Genomic DNA, 21,081 nt, shown 5'->3' with positions numbered 1-21,081 from the left:
TCACAAAGATCCCGAAGTCTGCGGGAACGCGGTGGGCTTCCGGGCGTCCAATCACAAACAAGGAGGGCCCATCGCCACTCAAGCAAATCAAAGGAAGAACGCGCCCCGGCCGCCCAATCATTTGAGGCTTGGCTATGGAGGGGGGCACATAGCGTCCAATCAGCGGAGGCGCATATTCCTTTCCACACACAGCCCACCTCGCTTCAATATGAGGCGGGTTATGATGGAAGTGTCCTCCGCAGCCAATTGAGGGAAATCAGGGGCGGAGAGGCGTCCACACCGCAGACAGTGGGAAGGGTCAGCGGGATGGCATAAGAAGGGTTGGGAACCACAAACTGTGAGGAAGGTGGGAAAAGTGGGTGTCGGTTTCATCCTCTCTGACCTGAAGCAGACGGACCAGGGGACGAGAGGGAGGAAATAAGGTAATTAGTGTAAGACTTGGGCAGATCGTTAAAAAACCACAATCGTATCAGTAGATTTTGAGGGCCAGGTCTGAGTTTTGCAAAGCGTACTTTTGCACCCAGGAGGCAGAGTCTCTTCGCGCTCATTTCGCCACTACTGAGGGAGGGTGGATGCTCCAGAGGAAAAAAGAAAATTTTAACTGGTCTGTGATGCACCGCACAGCCGCAGGGCTTGAAAAGAAAGGCCTGGTCAGCAAAGGCAGAGATATCTTTAACGGTGCTGGGACATCGACGGTGCTCGAGCGCAGCACCCAATGTGAGCCGGACTTGCTTTCCTCCTCCGCCGGGCAATGGATGGTTTTCCTGTCGTTCTCTCTCATCCCTTTCCTCGACACCCCCCCCCCAATTTCTTTCACCACAGGCACGACTGAGCAATATTATTATTTTACCCTATCAGGATCGAAAGAAAAAAAAAGACAACGTTGCAAGCAATTTCTTGGCGGAAACAAAAAAAAAGGGGGTTAAAGCGGGGTCAAGGCAGGGCCGACTCAAGACTGGAGGGTCCTGGGCAAAACATATAATAGTGGGGCTGGGGCTTCCTCCTCCCTCCCTCTTCCTTACTCACCACCTAAACAGGTCACACAGCATGAGCAATGTAATAGTAGAACAGAAATAAGACCAACTCACTAAAATAAACATGGTAGCAGTAAATAAGTGAACTGTGCTTAGATAAACAGACAAACGAGATAACAATGAAAAGAAAGTCTAGTTTATGACCATAAGCAAACTTTCAATAATTAAAAAAAAACCAAAAAGTGTATCCAAAGAAAAACCTTCAGAAAATACGAGTCTTGGTGCCAAAGGGCTAAAGTGCTACCTTGTATTACAGTGCCAAAATAAACACTTTGGATATAGCAATTTGCTGCTCAAAATGTAATTGGGGATCCAACATGTACGATAGTATACAGACTCCAAACAGTCTGGATAAATCATACAGAGAAGTGCACTGCACAAGGAGGATTGATTTTGGTAGGACTGCTGTTACCACAAATTGGTTAGAGGCAGTATTATGAGGTTTCAAACGGAAAACAACTTTACATTATTTTTCTTGCTTTCTGTTATGCAGTTTCACTAATGATATCTTCAAAATCAAGTTGCTTAAAATATCACTCTCAATTGACATTTTTGTTAATCTGTTAATGCGTTCTTGCATTGAAGAGGGTAACACTGATTTTATAAGCTTTAGTTCTGAAAAGGAACACTCTCCTTCAGCCACAGAGACTGTAATGTCAGGTGAAAGGCTATACTGTATCAACATTTGGGTGGACTGAGGTGATGTTGCTTTCTCACAAGAATTTGCTACAATATGCACTGTCTGAATAATCATCATCCTCTTTGTAGCTCCTGACACTGGGAAGGCAACATTGTAGTAAACTCTGGAAAGCACAAATTCATTTGTAAATGTGTTTTCCAAAGCATCCTGTTAAGCTTGTTGTAGAGATAATGCATGTTTTCCTAATAGTTGAACTGATATGAAATCAAAGTTATCTAAAAAGCTAAACTTGCTGTTTATTGAAGAATATAGTCCCTCTCCTTCATGCAGACAATTGACAAGTGTGTCAATTATATTACAAGTTTGAGCTTGAAACTTTCTGCTTCCTTCTAGAACAACATCTTCAGTCCTGGTCTCATCAAAAAAAGTTTTGCACTTTCTATTACAGCTTTTATAACTTTGGACATATTTCACATGGTGGTTGCAGTGCCCAGGTGCATCTTACTTGATTGCAAATAGACACTTGTTTTATGAAACTGATACAAAATCTTCCTTAATATGATACATATGAAGATATTTTCCAATTTCTACATTATTTTAGGAAGCAATATCACTGGATGCTGTATGTCATAATTTTCATCTGGATCATTTCCCATAATTTGGAGACATTTAGTAATGTTGCAGTAGTTCAATTGCAAAGCTTCAATAGCATTAGCATGGATAGACCAGCGAGTGTCTCCTAGATGCTTCAAGAAAAGTACTCGTACTTTTTCATTTGGTTTCAGATGCTCTAGAAGCAAAGACAAATGATGTGTTGAAAAAGAGAAAAAAAATCAAATAGTGTCTGAACCATAGGAAAAAAATGCGGCACATGGACAGACACTAACAATTTGTTGTCCAACCAGATTCAAAGAATGAGCAATACATGGTACATACACCACCAGTGTGTTGATTTTCTGAATGCATTTCTGCATTCCTTTATATTTTCCAGACATATTACTAGCAGTGTTATATGCCTGACCACAACAATCTTTAATATCTATATTGTAGTCTTGAAGGGTCTTGCAAACTGTAACAGCTAACAACTGTCTTCTATGCGAAAATGTAGGGACAAATTGCAGAAATCTTTCCAATGGTTTACCAATGCATCTGTGTATATAATGCAATGTAAAGGTTAACTTTTCATTGGCCTCTGGTCCCATCACCTCCTGGCAAATCAAAGGGGAAGATATGGAGGCAGTGACAGATTTTATCTTCTTGGGCTCCATTTTCGCTGCAGATGGTGACAGCAGCCACAAAATTAAAAGACGCCTGCTTCTTGGGATAAAAGTGATGACAAACCAAGACAGCATCTTAAAAAGCAGAGATATCACCTTGCCGACAAAGATCCGCATAGTCAAAGTTATGGTTATTCCAGTAACGATGTATGGAAGTGAGAGCTGGACCATAAAGAAGGTTGACCACCGAAGAATTGATGCTTTTGAATTGTGGAGCTGAAGGAGGCTCTTGAGAGTCCCCTGGACTGCAAGGAGAACAAACCTATCCATTCTGAAGGAAATCAACCGTGAGTGCTCACTGGAAGGACAGATCCTGAAGCTGAGGCTCCAATACTTTGGCCATCTCATGAGAAGAGAAGACTCCCTGGAAAAAACCCTGATGTTGGGAAAGTGTGAAGGGGATGACAGTGTCATAGAAGCTACCAACATGAATTTGACTGAACTCCGGGAGGCAGTGGGAGACAGGAGGGCCTGGCGTGCTCTGGTCCATGGGGTCACGAAGAGTTGGACACGACCTAACGACTAAACAACAACAAAAAGTTAACTGGTAAATGCATAAACCTTGTACATCATGCCAGTGCCTTCTGAGCCTCCGAACAGCCTGCCTGTGCCATCTTAGCCCCAAAACAGCATATCTGTACCATTTTAGCCAACAGCTTCTCTCTGCCATCTTTGCCCTCTACACAGCCTCTCAATGCTGTGCCTGCCACTGTCAGCTCCACTAGACCAGGGTCCTCAATGACACGGGCGGTGGGAGAAAAGGTTGTGCATATTACTAGTGCTCACATAGTGCAGAGTTGTACATCACGGCCCCATCACATGACTTCAGCACACATAGGACTTCAAAGGCTGTGGCAGCACAGGCTTCACAGCACCATCCCAGAGGGGGCGAAATCCCCCTCTTCATGTGGGCCCCTACAGTCAGTGGGCCCTGGGCAAAAAAATAAAGCGGCCTCTGAATAAAGCGGCCCTGTATCAAGATATAACTAGGAAAGTTTCCACTGAGGATAGCCAACAAAATCCTAATCTGGATCCTCCCAGAAAAAAAGCCTTCAGGACAGAGTATGGAAGCACCAGTTCCAAGAAGGGAAAGTCTGTTACAATGATCTAAATGGAGTAAAATTACAAAATGAACAGAATATATCCCTCATTTCTTATTAAAGACAAAACTGACCAAATGGAGCATTTCTTCCTCTCCATTTTGTACTGCATGTTGCTGAATGAGTGCAGAGCTCACCAGGATTTTTGTTTATATTTATTTCTCAAACCACACTTCTGATTGCAGTATGAAATTATCAGCATCAGATAAATTAGTCACAAATATTTTAAAATGGTTGAAGAAGGTTTTAAAAATTATCTTGTGTGCTGATTTTTAAAAAGGTTTATAGTACTAATATTGAAAAGCTTCCAGTCTGACACCTTTGCAGCAGAGGTTCACTGCACTGTTAATCTACTTGAAAAATGAACTACTTTTCATAACATTATTTTAAAAATGTTGAGGAAACCCTTTAAAATTTATATTCTCTGCTGGATGTGAGGGTGAAATTGTTTTAGTAGATGAAGGATAAACTGAATGCTTCCAATTTGAGAAGCTGTTGTCACCTGAACTCTGCTTTTAGTACAAAGTAAAACAAAAACTAATCTACAGGAGGTAGGTGTTTGTTACTATTCCTGATTTAACCATCACATTATCTGGATGGGAGGAAAAAGTATTGATACCATCAGTGCACAAGTGAGCAGATAAAGAGCAATGCTTATATTAGTTGACATAAGATTTGCTATCCGGTACCACCAACACCCTGTTAAAATTACTGGTAGGATTGCCAGGTCTTGGGCCACCATCTGAATTCTTAAGAAATTGTGTTTTTCCCATTGTCCAGATTAGGGAGATAAAACCCAGGGTGTTAAGTGCCAGAGAACAATGAAAGATAATATTGAAAGTTGAAAACAATTAGTATACAAATGGTGGTTAACATCCTTAGAAGACAAAATGGACAATGAATAAGGAGGCATCTTAAAACCTTAGCAGGAAATATTAAGACAAAGATCAATATGTATACAAAAAAGTCACTCTGAGAAATGGAATTTTCATTTCCAAAGCAATCCAGAAATTTTAGACCAAATGACATGTTGGATACCCATTACTAATGCCAGTCCCAAAGCAGGACTGATAAAGAACAATGGCTTATGACCTTTTCCTTGCAAGATGATCCAGAAGAATATCATGGTGACTGGTTGCCACTGAGAGAGCCAGTAGAATAAAGAGGGTTATGTTTTGTCTCTTATACATCATCCTGTATAAATTGTATTTCCTCTTGTTTTGCAAGAGTATCACCAACATTGCATCCTTTTGATTCACATCTTCAATTAAAATCCATCAAAATTTGTCAGAACTTCATTTGAAATGTTATTTACATTTGTTTATTTCAAGAAATAGCACTTTCAAGAATTGCTTTTAATTTATTAGTTTCCTTAGACTTCTTCCTTAATATAAAATGTCATTTTTAAAAAACTGAAAATAAGGGCAACTAATACCTTTACTGTATTAGACCACTCACAGACAGATAAGCTTTAAAGTCCTGCAAGACTCTCCATTAGGGTGGGCATTTTCAGAACTGGCGAGGAGATTGGCGCAGAAGAAACAGAAAAGTCCCAAATATCATCATGGGCAGATGTTGAAGCTAGACTCTCTTCTCGTTTAACCTAAATGACAAAATGGAGTGTGCAGTCCTGTAAAATCAGTTTGAGGTAGTAGGTTTCAGGTTTCACCCCAAGTGCAAGCAATGTAGATTTCCTTACCTTCCCATTCTTGGTAGACAAAATGTTTCCAGCCATTCAGCTTTTTGTTGTTTGTTTTTGCCTTGGGTGGATAGCTCAGTTGGTTAGCTATTGGGAGTTCAATTCCCCACTGGGCCTTCTGCAAGTCGAGCCAGCCCGTGTGGCCTAGGGCAAGCTGCACAGTCGCAGGCTACCCCCAGGAGAAGGGAAGGGTAAGCCACTTCTGAGTATCTGCCTGGAAAACCCTGAAAATGGTTGCCTTAAGTTACAACTGAGTTGGCGCCACATTACTACATTGAAGTGCATGGCTCATGTGTAGCTGGGAAAAGAGGCACTCAGAAACATGGCAAGGCCCATATAAGAAAAGTTCTGCCCCCCCCCGCATTGTTTCTTCTGTGCCCCCCCCCCCCCGAACGCCCAGCCTGGTAAAGAACTTCCTTGTTTGTGGTATTTTAGTGGTTTAGTAAAGTTATCTCCCATGTTTCTCAGATTTTGTATAGGGACCAAAAAGCTTCTTCTTCTTTTTGCTAGAGTCGGGGAGATATCCTTAATAGTTGAATAGGATAGTGATTTGCAACTAGAGGAAGGAAACTGCACCAAACCAAGGACTACATCTTCCAGCCATTGGCTAATATTCGTAATTTAGCTGCAACTGACTGTCTTGCCTAGTGTGTAAATTAAACTTTATGTCAAACTTATCTGATACAAAGTTTGCCATGTTTCTGTGCCCCCCTGTTCCCAGGCTTGCAGGAACCATGTAAAAAAGTAAAGTAAAGTAAGATCTTTTACTTTTCTTTCTGTTATTGAGGCACTTCATTTCAAGTCTGTGGTTCATATTCAGTGGTGTCTAATAGTGTAGTTACTTGTTTTTCTTTAGTGCATTCATTCTCAGCCAGTGTCTGTTTCTTTGGTTCATTTGCAGTTTTTTCAAGTTCTCTTTCCCATTATAAACTGAGATTTTGTTTGCCTCTTCCATTACATTTCTTTCATTTTTCATACTTTCTTTGAAGTATATGTCTTTCATTTTAAGTCTCAGTTTGTCATTGAAGAAAAACTGTTATTTCTCATTAATACGTGTCTCACAAGCAACTGACCTAAATTTTCATCTGATTCTGATGTATTCAATTTATGTTCTCTCTTTTTTGTCATCCATGGAGGTTAGTTGGTGTGAAGGAGAGATAGGAAAAAGAGAGAAGGAACAGAGTGAGCCGTCCTCACGAACAGAGACGTTGGAGATAGGAGAGAGGGAAATAACAGAAGAGGAAGAGTTGATTTTTGAAGAAAGAAAAGAGAAAGTTAAAATCTGTCTGGTGGAGGAGGGAGAAGGAGAAAAGGAGGAGGAGTTAATTATACCAGTATGGGAGGAGAATATAAAAGCTGAAAGGGGGAGGTTTTAGTATATCCAGGGGAGAGAGAAGGAAAGAGGAGAAAAATAAAGAGAGAGAGAGAAAGGTGAACAGAAATATGAAAGAGTGTCCAAGTTATTAGAAGATTTCCCTAATTTGAAGGTAGGAGGATTACTGCCTGACCCCAACTTGACAAAGGGAAAGGGGACATTGACAGAGGTGCTAGAATGGACAGTTGTGGTCTTTCCGTGGGGACGAGGTCACTTGAGGAAGGTGATCCAACCAGACCAATCCTTCAGCCAACCACCACCGGGGGAAGATTGGGGTAGACACCCTTGTTGCGGGACAATTTGCGCGGTTCGGAGTGCTCCAGTGTGGGGAAACCCACTGACCAGGAACGTTTTGGACCAGCCCCTCAATGAACCTTGCCAATTTACAGACAGAGTTCTCGTCTTCACACTTTGGACAGTTGCCAGATCTCACTTGTTTTGAACCCATAGAAGTTGTTGTGGAATCACCAAATGTTAAACCAAATAAATCTGTTAACAATTCAAAAGAGGCTCCGTTATCATTTCCCGCCAAAAGAGAGGAGCTGCTTCAAATTTCTAACAAACCCAATCACAGTTGGACTTTGTGATTAAGCAGATTATCCATTAAAACTAGGATGGGTTAAGACTTTGGTGATTCTGTTTTGATAGATCAGTCCCACTCATTAAATAGCTTTAACCAGTGAATTAAATAATTTTGTTTTCAATGGAATTTTGCTGAGTTCTGCTGAAAATGGCAATGGCATTATCTACTGCTGCATTTCATATTGTTGTCTTACTGGTATTTTAGTTTCAGAAAGATTGGGCATGGCTTGGAGCAACATATGATTGAGAGGGGGTCTCATAGATAAATGAAGCATAATCTAACCCAAACAAGGGATGTAAAAGTACAGTAATAATTCGTAGAACAGACGTCGATGCACATGTTCCCATTTAAAATATTTCAGTGCTTAAAATCTAGGTGCATAGTGCCCATGATGTACCATGTTCCTGCATTCTTTTCCAATTGTAGAATGAGTCCAATAGAATAGTCTGGTCAACTTTGGTCTAGAGAAGTGCCTTGTTTTTCTAATCATGAAGGATCAGAATTTCAAGACAATAACTGTCCATCTTTTCTACAATTTGTGAGGCCTCTGATTGTTGAAACACTATTTTTTCTTAAAGAAGAGCAGCTGCTATGAGTTGTCACTAGAAGCTTGAAGGGTCGATTGAGTTCCTAGCTAGATACCCACCTAGGAGAACTGTGAATCTATTTTGGATCTGCAACTAGTGAAACTTTAGAAGATAGGATTTAGCTTTGCACTAGACCATCCTGATGTCATGGAAATCCTTCCCTTATGATATCCATGCACCAGTTCCTTACCCTCCATCTTCTCCAACGTGGTCCATTCAGTTACAATAGAATTCTGTATCAACACAACTTCCTATGGTATCTGCTTGATACTGTCATCATAGTACTACAAGGATAATAAATTTGCATCAGAAAGGATTAGTAGTTTATTAAAAAAAATGGAGAGGAGATATCACAGGGACAGGTGAAAGACCAGGTCAGAAAACAAAGATACGTAATGGTGAAAAGTAAAAGTATGCAGGTCCAATTAAGTTGTTGTAGAATAGCAATTTTAAAATGATTCCAGTTCAGGCTATTGCTGTACAGTTGAAACTGGGGTGATTTTATTCTATATATGCAGAATGTATACATTCACTTGTTAATTGATTGTAGAGTGGCAGTCAACAAAAACTCTGGTTAAACTTTTCTACCACTCAATCATTCTTTTGCTGCATAATATAGAAAAGCCAAGAGGTATTTGTCTTGGGCTCACCCTAGATCAGTTTCTACCATGCAAGAGATCCAAGTGTTGTTTGGCAGTGGCTGTGTGTTCCATTTAAATTACTCAATTTTCCTTCTGACACATTACTTACGGTGTTCTGCCATCTGGTTTACATGTGGTTTATTGCCAGATGTCATGTAACCCTATCAGAATGTTAAAAAGAAGGTATCTTTCTCTAACTCTGCAGTATGGAACACTCAACTGAAAGGCTAGAAGAAATAATGAGAGTGAAGGAAATTTTGCCTTGTACCAGTTCTGCTACACTGTACTCCTTAGTTTATTTAGCTCTGGATGGGATAATATGAGGAACATATAAGGCTATCCTCATAGGTGACAGAACCAACCAGGGAATTGGTTCTACAAATTACATTACTCAGAAACCCTGCTTGGCATAACATAATGGAAAGAGAGTTAATCCACTAAACTCTCTCTCTAGAGCAAATGAAGCACTTCAACATTTCTCATAGCAACACTTTTTTTCTTTTACAGGGCAGACTCAGGAGCAAAAATGACAGAGTGAGACGTACAGCTGCCTACACCACTCCAGCATATCAGTGATCTGTAGTTCATCCTAAACAATACTTTCCCACACATTTGATGATAGGTTGAGAAGCAGGAACAGACCTATCTACAGCCCCCTATCATTCACAGTTTTTTTGTAGATGGGTGATTAGTGTGGGTGTATTGTTGTGCTAAGGAGAAGAGATTATCTGTCACTGTGGTTGATGGGTGTCATTAGCTGGTCTTTTGTGTGTAGTGATCCCCTGTCCTTGTGGCTGGGTAGAGTTCGTTGACCCAGCCACAAGGACAGGGGAATCACTACAAACAAAAGACCAGCTAATGACACCCATCAACCACAGTGACAGATAATCTCTCCTCCTTCGCACAACAATACACCCACAACAAGACACACTAATCACCCATCTACAGAAAAAGACAAAAGCCTATCTCACAACCAAAAATACTGCACTCCCAAGCCAACTACACCAGAGCACAGAGTGCTGTCCTCTGAAGATGCCGGCCACAGAGACTGGCAAAACGTTAGGAAGAACAACCTTCAGAACACGGCCAAAGAGCCCGCAAACCCCCCAACAACCATTAGATCCTGGCCGTGAAAGCCTTCGTGAATACATTTACCTGCAACTTTACATTTTAAGCTTTTGTGCCTACAGGGTTTCCATAGTTTTTCGATGTTTGCAGTACAGTAGTGCCTCGCTTAACGAGCGCACCGTACAACGACGAAATCGCATAGCGATCCCTTTTTTGGGATCGCTAATGCAATCACTCAACGACGTTTAGATAGGGCGAAACTCGCTTTGCGAAGATCGGCAAGCGTTTCGCTTACCGATCTTCGCAAAACGAACCCCCGACAATCAGCTGTTTGGTGGACAAAATGGCCGCCGGAAGCCCCAAAATGGCCGCGCGCAGCGTTTTCGTGCCCTCCCCTCGCTTAACGAGGGCGCGAAAATGGCTGCCGGCCATAGGAAGCATCACTGAACGATGTTTAATGCATTCCAATGGGTTTTTTTGATCCGTTCAGCGATGTTTCACTATAGCGAAGGTTAATCCGGAACGGATTAACCTCGCTATATGACGCACCACTGTATTTGAAGTATTTTTGTGCTTATGGAACATAGAAGCGTGGCAAATAAATAAAGTTGTAGAATTAGACAAGTTGATGTTGCCTGGAATCATTGATAGAATGAAAAACTTATACCCTGATGCCCAGATGGATTTTGATATGACTGGGACGATTGATTTCAATCTGGGATTCACCCTTAACTGGGATAAATGCCTGTTGTGATGAATGCAGGCTTCTGAGTTTTTCCTAGAGGTCTATACGGTTCTGTAGGATTCTTAGGGAGAGGTCAGACTCCCTGACCTGACACCACCAATCACATCTCATCTAGCCTGCTACTTTATCTCATGGAGATTATAAATCACATGGGTTCTGATGTAAGTGATGACCTCCTTTTGACAGAAGGTGAGAGGAACAATTACCCAGCCAGTTAAGACAGAGAGAAGCAAGGTTCTCATTTGTTATGCAAACTGTGCTTTGTGCCACTGGTAATACTACTCCGTATTCTCAGGTGTCCATCCAAATGCTAGAAGACTCCACAACAAAATCAGATTTCGTGCCACAGTGAATCTTGAGACAAGAAGATTCCCATCTCAGTGCCCAGGAAAAGATTAGAGACATGATTACTGGGTGATGCTCAAGGCTTTAAAGTGTTCCTGTTCAATTAAACACCATATTTTCAAACAGATGTGAGCCTGAATGTTACAAAGAAAACATAACAGCTAGAAAGCAATTACGTTTGATTAAACCACCATATAATGCCTTCCTGCTTCTCTCATATTTGATGGTCCTCAGAGAATCAGATTGAAAGAATGGGAGAAGATAAAGGAGGAAGTAGTGCGCTATATTGTTTTATTTAAACATTTGGCATACATGTTCTATTTTAGTAATTTTAGATTCACCCAATAAAATTGATGGTTCAGTGCAGACAAAATAAGACTTATGCATACACTGACATGAAAAAAAGAGACTCAAGGTCTTGACTAAAGCAAGGGCCAAAAGTTTTAATTTTTACATATGTATTTTAAATTAACATACAATATCACATTAAAAATCTGGAACAAGCATTCTTAGTTACAGATAGTTCAAAAATGTCAGTGTAGTGACTTAGGGTCTTCCACCATCATTTCACCTCTCTGTTTTGTAAAGCTAAAATTAGAATTTCAAATACACCTCCCTGATATACGGTGGATCAACTTAGTTCTGCCATCATTTGCATCTCTGATTGATCTTCTAAATACATATTCTCTTTTCTGGACATGTCCAGAGTCATTTTTTGTTTTTCTAGACCTATAAGTAGCATAAATGGATCACTTAGATATTTATATGTAGTACTTACAGGCCTTTTCTCCCCAATTCCTAATACAGATAGTTATTGCACATTATAATGAATTTTTAGCAAAACATTATTCTAAGACATGGGATAATTTTTCAACAGCCTCAGAGAGATTTGAGGCTGCAATCCTAAATATAGATACCTTAAGGAGTGGGGAGGTGGACCTCATGAATAGAACATCTGCCAAGAACTTGGGAGACTGTAATACATGGAAAAGTGGCTGTGTTCCATTTGATAGGTCCCAAATTGGCCAGGCCAGGCTTAAACTCAAAAACAACAGACTTGCTACCTCACGTTCCCCACAAAGCTCGATGTTACAGGTAGGAAAGGTATGTTGGAAGAAGGCTTGCTTTCCTGTCATGTCATGGAGAAGAACTGGGCAACCTGTATATATCCTGATATTTGGCTGCACTTCCTATTACCTGTTTGTGACAAACCCAGACCTACTGGGATATGTCACACAGTTACACTAAGCTGCCACCAACCATTCCCTTTAATAAGTCACACAGACCAGGGATGGATTTTTAAACAATAAAAAGAATAAGGTTTATTTAAATACACACAGGGAAAAATAAACAATCAGGTGAATAGGATAAAGTAACGTGGCTTATTCTCACTCATACATACACACAGTTTGGTTCACCCAGAACCCTTAACTGGAAGCACAGACCCTGAACCTATCAGTTCTGGCTAACCAACAGACACCTGAACCTATCAGGTTGGTACTCTGACACACAGTAGTACCCTGTCTGACACACAGACTCCCACAACAGCTTCTTCTTCCCAGCTGCTGCTTCGTCACAACCCAGTGTCTCTCAGCGTCTCTCTGCATCTAACTTCTCCACACACGCATCACATATTTATACAGTACAGCCCCTCCTCCTGATGTCCCGCCTTCCACTCCCCATAGGATGGAACTTTCCCTCCAAACCCATGACAGACAGGTAACATCAGTGCTGTATGTAACACTGTTCCCATTGGCTTTGCCAGCTAGTGCTGACAGAGGACCAGAGGCTGCTTACCCCCTGCCTCAGAGAAAGCAAGAAGTTATACCCCTGGGTTAAATTTTTTACTGAGGTTCTGTACAGAGCAATAGGGACCAAAGCAAATTACAAGGGTCTCTTTGTTTGTAGACTTTCAAAACCTCATGCCAGTAGGGAAGTCCCTACCCTTAGAAAGGGCGAGGGGGCCACCTGCAAAGATTTTGACTGACCCAAATCCTCTAGAGCAGAGGTCGTCAACCCCCAGTCCGTGGCCTGGTGCCAGTCTGTGGCCTGAGCTGGACCGGGCTGCAGATACAGACCTCCCACCCCCATGCACTCCCCTCCCCACAGCTGCTTTGCGCACGCGTTCCAGTGCCAGCATGAGCGCTCCCCCACCCCTTCACGCATGCATCCGAGAGAGAGAGAGCACCTGCCTGCCTGTGTGAGCGCAGGGGGGTGCCCTACCTTCCTAAGAGGCTCAGCCAGTCCACGATACCAAAAAGGTTGGGGACCACTGCTGTTAGAGACCTCTTCAGTGGAAGAAAAGAGAGATTCTACAGAGAAACCCACTTCTATGGAAGAGCTGAAGGAATGTGCTGCAGACCAAAACAGCCTGAGGCACTCTCAGGGATGCTTCACTAGCCCCTCTTCTCCAGTAATATCCTGAAACAGGAAGTGAAGATGAAGGGAAATTAAATAGAGTAGATGAGGGCAAGAAGATATCTGTATGCAAATAGGTCTCATCAATGTTCTCATCGTATCTTGTTGTCAATTTAGTCCATACCAGGTGTGTTCCTAAGACAAGCATCCCAGTGGAGATCTTTTAGCTTAAGGGAAAACAACAGAGGCTGCTCTGCAGTTGATAAACTCAGCCCTGCAGCTTGAATTGTTAACAAAATGTCATAGAGATCAGGTGGAGCCCCAGGGAGTAACTCTCCTTGTTCCTAGATAAGCTCTGCAAAGTTCACAGTGACAAGAAGGGGGGGATGTGCTGATACTGGACAGGTTTACAGAAAAGCCAAGAAAACGGCAGGGTTGTGCACACAGGAGTTACTTGCTAGAGTTCCTATTTGGCTTTGGCACTACGCTAATCTAACATTTGGCTTATATTTCAAATTCAGCACCTACCATTTTCAGGAATCATAGAAATCATAGAAAAGTGAAGTTGAAAGGGGCCTGCAAGGCCATCAAGTCCAACCCCCTGCTCAGTGCAGGAATACAATCAAAACATATCTGCCAGGCGATTATCTACGGTTTTTTTAATGCCTCTAGTGTTGGAGCACTCACCAAATAGCATTAGCCTTTTTTGTAGCCACATCACACTTTTGGCTCATGATCTATGACAATTCCAAGATCCTTCTCGCTTGTAGTTTTGCTGAGCCAGGTATTCTGCCATCGTGTAACTGTGCAATTGGTTTCTTTTTCCAATGTCCAGTACTTTGCACTTATCCCTATTGAATTTCATTCTGTTGCTTTCAGCCCAGTGCTCTACCCTGTCAAGGTAATTTTGATTTTTGTTTCTGTCTTCTAGGTATTAGCTATTCCGCCCAATTTGGTATCATCTGCAAATTTGACAAGCATCCCCTGCACTCCCTCATCCAAGTCATTAATAAAAAAGATTGAAGAGCACCAGGCCCAGGACTGAGCCTTATTGTGATCAGCTGTGTGACTATAGCTCAGCCCCACTCAGTCTCTCACAACCTCCAGATTAAAATTCTACAGCCTACTGCAAGCATGAAGAATCTCTGCCACCCCCACCAAATGTTCAACAATAACCATCATCTCCACTAGCCACACTGGCTAGTGCTCATGGGAGTTGGAGACCAACAACATCTGCAGGGAATTAGACCATCTCCAGCCTTATGGCACAGACAAAATTATTTCTCATCAGACCAACTCTGGAGAATTAGGCTGGATTCTTTGGTGGTTTTTTTTTTTTGCTTTTGCTTTTTTTCTTTCTTCTTCTTCCTTTGCTTGCTTAATCACTAGCTTCCACTCCAATGATATCTGTGACAAGAGCAACCCACCAGCAGTCAGCAAAATTAGTACTGACAATATAAACGAAACTGCTGAAAATGTAACTTTGTTATTTTGAATAAAGAAGGCACAATGAGGAAACAATTAAAGCACCAGGCTGGAAGGAGGCGAGAAACAGTGTTTGGGGGGCTGTGTAAAGGATCAGGGCTATCCCTGCTTTTAGGCAGCATGAGGCAGCCATTTCAGATGGCAATCATTGGGGAGGAATTAGCAAGGTATTGGAAGAGAGAGCTTTTTACCACAGCGTCTGCCTGCACATCTCGGACTAGCCTGCTGACTTCACGTGCTGGGCAGGACATTGTATCATTGCTCATGTTGAAAAAAATTCAGCTGCCAGCCTAACTAGTTTTGTACAGGGAATGGAAGGGGGCACCATGCTTGATGCCAAACTTACAGAGAGTGATTTTTTTGTGAAGAACCTATAACACCTTCTGCGATAACACTGCAGATCCTACTCAGACTGGCTGCTCTGCAAAATGGACCTGAGAAATATGTGCTTCACATAGATATACAGTATAACTAAGTCTGAGGTGTGATGCAGACATCTAGGTGGCAAAATGGAACCTCCCACAGCAGCCCAATACTGTTTTCTTCTGAATTAGCAGAGGGTGCAATTTTTACAGAGAACCTGAGAAGTCAAATCATGCTGACAGAACCTTGCAAAAATATTTAGGATGCCTTTACTACATACATCCAGTGCACCTAGTGATGGCTGGTTTCTCCTCAGTCAATCACTTCCTACTCTCTTTCCTCCCCAGGGAGTTAACCAGGTTAGTCTGGTGTAGCAAATACAACAAAAAGCCCTGTGGTACATTCACATAAGCTTTCAGAGGCTGCAGCCCACTTCTTTAGATGCATGGGGTGTAGCCTCAGTAGGGTCATACAGTAAATGTCTCAAGAATAAATATCCATCTATTGAGGCTACACCTCATGCATCTGAAGAACCAGACTCCCGTCTGTGAAAGATTATGGCCAAGTAAAACCGGTTAGTCTTGAAGGTGTCATAGGTTTCTTTGTGCTTTTTGCCCTCTCTACAGTATACCTGTCTGTCTTAGACAGAGCCCTGACAGATCAGTGTGTAAGAAGCATTGGGAAACTTAACTTCAGGGATAATATGTTGAATGCATTACCACCATCCATTATTACTGGGATCTTACAACCCATGCATATCCCCTTTGAACCTGGCAGATATTTGTTTTGTTTTTTAACCAACCAACCACTCACAGTGGAGACAAAATCACTAACATTATAGAAAAAATTATTCTCCTGCCATTTTCACTCTTGGGGTGTGTGTGGAATCCTTTATGCAGCATCTCCTGGTAGATTTCATAGCCTTTTCTGTTTCCTTTATTGTTGTATCCCCTTCATAGTAATTCCAGCACAACTCGGAGCTGCCATTTCTAGTCCCCCATAATTAATGCCATTCACTTAGAAAGTTATGTACCATGCAGAACTCAAAAGACACTGAGTGCTTTTTCACAGTCATGTTTCGCCCACTGTTTACCTCAGTGCTTGTCTTCTATAAACTATAGTGTGTTATCTGATACTAGGGTGCCCTATCGCTTTGTAAATGATAAGGTAGTAATCTATGCGACTCCAGTTTCCAGTACAAAGGACAATCTCCAAGTTTATGGTATCACCACAGAGGAATAGCTCATTTATTACCTTTTTATCTTGTAACAGTTAATAAACACAATCATTCTATACTTTTATTTGCCAGTAATTTCATGCTCTCACCCCTTCACCACTGTTTTATTTGCTGTGCCTCCTTTCTCCTCATCTCCCACCACTCCTTGCTTCCATTGTCAATTTAATCATATAAATTCAGGTCTAGCTATACTCTGCTTTTGTATCCTAACCCTAATCCACTGTGATTCCATAACTGATTTTTATATTAACAAACATAATCTGAACTGAAAAATCCAATGGTTGGCGGGGTTGGAATGCAATGGGAGGCTTTGCGCAATGGAAAGTGCTCTCCGTTGCCCCTTAGTATATCTACCTCCACAACCTGAAAATCCAGGTCACCTCTGCTTCACTGCTGGTAATTAGATACCCATGAAGAGGCAGGAAAGTAGCAGTGCATAGCCTGAGAACGGTAAAGCTTCAAACCATCCTCCATCACCAATTGAAAATGTAAAGTCAAGCTAGATCAAGAATACCTATTTTAAAAATCCCTTCCCAGGAACCAGAAGAAAATGCCTTCTCCCCCTGCTCCTGCCATTTCCACTCTGGAAGGATGGAATTTAGTACCCAATGTACCCAATAGCCAATCACAACATATCACCACTGGTACATACATAAATGCAGTCACATCAGGCCATGGAGAGTTGTGTTGTGTTGTCTTGCAGTAATAAACACAATGCTTTGTACTAAGTCAGTAGTATAGAAATGCATGAAATGAACAAATAAATTTATTCATATACCAGGTGGCACAGATGGAGAATGTACATTTAGAATTCATGGGAGTGGAACTCTGAGGAGTAAAATTGGGGCCAGTCTAGCTTCTTGAGGGAACAATTTCCCACCAGGAACTCCATAGCCTCGTGGCGCAGTGGTTAAAACGCTGTACTGCAGCTAAAACTGTGCTCACGACCTGGGGTTCAAATCTCAGGTAGCCGGCTCAAGGTTGACTCAGCCTTCCATCCTTCCGAGGTCGGTAAAATGAGTACCCAGCTTGCTGGGGTGGCAATGTGTAGCCTGTATAATTAAAATTGTAAACCGCCCGGAGAGTGCTTGTAGTGCTATGGGGCGGTATATAAGTCCAATAAATAAATAAATAAATAACACAGATATTGATTGCTGGATTGATTTCCCTGCTAGCATTTTAAAAATTGTATCCTGATATCTCTCATCGTAATACAGTACGCCTCCTGGCGCATTTCTAAGAGAAGAGTCTTGACAATAGCATCACCTTAAGCATACACTGGCCAGCATTCACAAAACGCTGTGTGTTTCCTTTTATGCATTGTTGTTTTGATCTCCTCACAACCTTCTTATTGCGGTACTGGTATGGACTCCAGCTCCCATGCTGTTTCTTTGAAGGCAAAGGCCACACGTCTTGTAAAGCAAGGCAATCTGGAGAAATCTTACTGTTGCAGGTGTGGCTGTCAAAACACTTCAGACCAACCAGGCTCCTACACCCCCATCTTGCCAAACACATGATAGACAACTGTGGTACAAGAAAGGGTGGGTGTATTACCGGCCAGAGTGTGGTGGCTTCACCCATTTTCCACCTGTAGCTGCTGCAGGGATACTTGTCCAAGAACTTCTGTGAGTGCTTTCAGGGACTGGATTCCCAGCACTTCCAGTCAAAAAGCCCTGTGAAATTATTCCTTCCCTCCTTCCTTAATTACTTTTTTTGGGGGCAGGGTTAAAGATGGAAGAAGTGGAGGAATAAAACATGGGATCGTTAACAAGTTGAATATTTTATGAAGGAACTAGGGCAACTGCAAAATAACAGCCTCATCTGGAGTTCTGTTGGAAAGTTTTTATAAACTGAAGTGGGAATATTTTTCATCCTGAGGGGAGGAATTCAGTTACAAAGGAATTTTCAGGGGCTGCATTCCTTAGGTAGATGGATTCAATAGAAAAATAGTGAGAGCAACTCCCCCCCCTCCACATAATCTAACTTAAAGTTCCTACAACTCGTAACTCAGATTTAGGAGAGGCATTTCAACTTTTTAAAACAGGAGAAAGTATACAAAATATAAAGAAGCACTGAGCAATGGTATTATGGGGAAAGAGGTGTAGCTAAAAACACACAGACCACAAAAACCACACTGGAGCTCTAGTAGGGTGGATTGCAGACCTAAGTCTGGAGGGTCCTCATCTCTATTAGCAATTTTTTTGAATTAACACTTTGGCAGTACAGTGGTGCCTCGCTAGACGATTACCTCGCAAAATGCTTTATTCGCAAGACAATGGGTTTTTTCGATCGCTATAGCCCTTCACAAAATGGTTTTCCCTATGGGCGATTTTCGCTAGATTGATGTTTCTGTCCGTGCTTCGCAATATGGTTTTTTAAAAGGGGGCGTTTTTCGTAAGATGGCGATTTTGACAGCTGAGTCCATGCTTCGCAAAATGGTTTCTCTGTGGGCGATTTTCACAAGATGACGATTTTTCCCCCATTGGAACGCATTAAATGGATTTCAATGCATTCCAATGAGGAAGCGCATTTCGCAAGACAATGTTTTCACAAGACAGCGATTTTCGTGGAACGAATTACATAGTCTTGTGAGGCACCACTGTACTTCTCACAAAACACAGGTACAGTGGCAGTGCACAAGTTAGAAGATACATTCCAGTACCCTCTGTGACAAGAGCTGGTTGCTATGCCAAAGACATGCTCAAACATATACCGTGGCATTCACAGGGACGCTGTGACAAGCCCCTTAGATAATATGAAGTTCAATTATCAGTTCTAAACACACAGGTAGACCTAAGCATCACTAACATTACCAGCACAGCTAAGCCAGCTATAATGTGAGTTATACTGGAGTTAATTTCTCTATCACACCTCAACTACTTTTCCACATACACAACAGGATTTGCCATGGTAACTGTGCCAAAATGTGAAGGAGAAACATATAGAAATGTAATCAAGATGCAGTGGACCAAGGCAGTTGTGGCCAATTACACGTAAGTCTAGTGTGTGACCCTTCATATACTGAAACACATTTTCACCCTTCGCAGTACTTGCATTGCATAAATATACGTATACTGTACATAGAGATAGATACACACTCATACATTTTAGATACATTTGGCTCTCTATCAGACCTTATTTGATGACAAACTACTTTCATGGGGAGGAACAGATTCTGATTCTTGAGACTAATGCTAGGGAAGGGAATATTTACGCACCACTCCTATTCTGTTTTCCTAATCTGGTCATTGTCTCCTCCCCCAGCCCCCAAAGGCTGCTATTTGCTACACTGGCGAGGAAAATCTGTACACAGCTACCATTACAGTCTATTATTTTCTTCTGTAGGGTATGCAGCAGCTTTGGAGCTGTGTGTGACTTTCGTCAGGAAAATTGCACTGAGAAAGAATTAAATAATCTTCCTAAATAATCTTCCTAAATAATGACTCATTATTTCTTCTCCTTCCCTTCCTGTACCTGTTTTAAACATAAATGTCTTATCCTATGAAATTTACAGCATAATAGATTTTTCTGATATTTCATCCAGTTTTCCCCTTAGGCAAGGTTAATACAGGAAAATGTAACTACTTTGAATTCTAATTTATTTCAGTAGGAGAGATTGAGGCATGTAACTGATCTCAGTAAAACTGATGCCTGGAGCTTGGCTTCAGTTTGATTGCAGTCACACTGTCTAAGATACTGTTCAAAAGGAAGGTGATTAAGATGGTGAGAGGAAACTGAATAAAATTCTCCTAGCTTTATGATTGGCTGTTTGCTCTGCTGCTTTCAGGATACAATTGGCCAGATTTGACTATGATGCTACTACTCTAACCCTATATGAAGCTCACCTCCACGCCAAGTATTCCTGCCTTTTAACATTATATATTTCTGGAGCAGACTATTACAGATTTTGTGACAGAACTTGTGATATTTTCACGATTCAAAAAACATGTTCACAGAAAAGCCAACCCCCTCACAAACCACCATATCTCCTCACAAATAGTTGCAAGATTTCTACATTTATTCACACTGATGTCTACACCTTTTCTGCACAAATCTGGTCAGGTTGTTCGCCATCAGCTGCCTAACATACAGTGAACTGAAGTACCGCTGTATTGTTTTTCTAAACAAATATTAAATAACCATCTCTAGATATGGAACAGAGTCTCTCTCTCTCTCTCTCTCTCTCTCTCTCTCTCTCTCTCTCTCACACACACACACACACACACACACACACACACACACACACACACACACACACACACACGTGACACATACAAATATTGCTGCCAATGTTGTTTTTGCAGGACCATCTTCTGTTTTTTAGGTGAAAGTGCTGCTTTTTAAATCAAATTCTTTTGCCTCTCCTCCTGCCAACTCCCCGCAAAGCAAACATGATTCTCCTACCTCAGATTATTGAGCCCTTGGCCTCACCTGGATTTCCAAGCATCTTCCATAGCAACAGACTGCCAAAACTGCTTTGCTATCCTGAATTGCTGACTAGGAAAGGCAGCAAATGGATTCTAGTTTCTATGCTTGCTCATTCG

General features: G+C 41.7%; 2 long non-coding RNA genes across 2 annotated transcripts; one reads left to right on the top strand and one right to left on the bottom strand.

Annotated features, from left to right (window-relative positions):
* Positions 1–290: 290 nt before the first annotated feature.
* Positions 291–16,595, top strand: LOC140706613 (uncharacterized). The gene is made up of 2 exons (XR_012086362.2): positions 291–422; positions 14,384–16,595. It is a non-coding gene; the product is annotated as an uncharacterized LOC140706613 (long non-coding RNA).
* LOC144589029 (uncharacterized) lies at positions 16,224–20,386 on the bottom strand. Its single transcript, XR_013544867.1, has 2 exons — positions 17,678–20,386; positions 16,224–17,432 (listed from the first exon to the last, which is right to left on the bottom strand). It is a non-coding gene; the product is annotated as an uncharacterized LOC144589029 (long non-coding RNA).
* Between the last annotated feature and the right edge of the window lie 695 nt (positions 20,387–21,081).

Source organism: Pogona vitticeps, chromosome 4 (genome assembly GCF_051106095.1).
Source record: "Pogona vitticeps strain Pit_001003342236 chromosome 4, PviZW2.1, whole genome shotgun sequence".
Taxonomy (NCBI): domain Eukaryota; kingdom Metazoa; phylum Chordata; class Lepidosauria; order Squamata; family Agamidae; genus Pogona; species Pogona vitticeps.
The sequence above is the reverse complement of the archived record's forward strand: the minus strand, read 5'-3'. Positions and strand labels throughout refer to the sequence as shown.